General features: G+C 40.5%; 1 pseudogene; it reads left to right on the forward strand.

Annotated features, from left to right (window-relative positions):
- The first annotated feature begins 244 nt into the window (after window positions 1-244).
- Window positions 245-364, forward strand: LOC134939068 (5S ribosomal RNA; annotated as a pseudogene).
- The last annotated feature ends 300 nt before the right edge of the window (window positions 365-664 follow it).

The following is a 664-nucleotide window of genomic DNA, read 5'->3' on the forward strand; positions in this document are numbered from 1 at the left end:
TCATTCTCCACCCTATGCCTAATGGTATGATGGATGAAAAGCAGAGGTGAGAAACGGTGACAGCAAATTGGTCTTATCTGTTATAACACTACCTGCCCCAAACACACAGAAAGTACCACCAAAAAAAATTTTTTGGCTTGCTCCGAATACTGAATTATTGAGTCCTCCTTCATATATGAGGAACATCATTTACCAATATCCTATTAAGACAAGCCCAATAGGTGGAGGGATGTCATAAGGACTATCTTGCGGCCATACTCCTTTGGATAAGCCCAAATCCTTCCGAACTTGGAAGCCAAGCATTGGAAGGCCGGACCAGTACCAGGATAGGAGACTACCTGGGAACATCTTGGTGCTGCAAGATAATCTGTCCATATAGACACATACCAACCCTCGAGGGCACTTAATTGTGATCACCCACAAAGAATGGGGAAAAGCTTTTTTGGAATCGGAATGAACCAATGATTTAATTCCCTGCGTCTACCACTTTTTCCCATGTGATACATGCAGACTGAATGAGGGTTCATATATAAAGTTTTCCCAGTCATTAATGGTAGAAGGGAGGACCCTTCCTCAGCACATAATTAATATACAGCAAACATCAGTTCACTACTATTAATTACTTATCCAGTATTTAACAATAGGATAAGTTTATATTCCATAT

The sequence above is a fragment of the Pseudophryne corroboree genome, chromosome 1 (assembly GCF_028390025.1).
Source record: "Pseudophryne corroboree isolate aPseCor3 chromosome 1, aPseCor3.hap2, whole genome shotgun sequence".
Taxonomy (NCBI): domain Eukaryota; kingdom Metazoa; phylum Chordata; class Amphibia; order Anura; family Myobatrachidae; genus Pseudophryne; species Pseudophryne corroboree.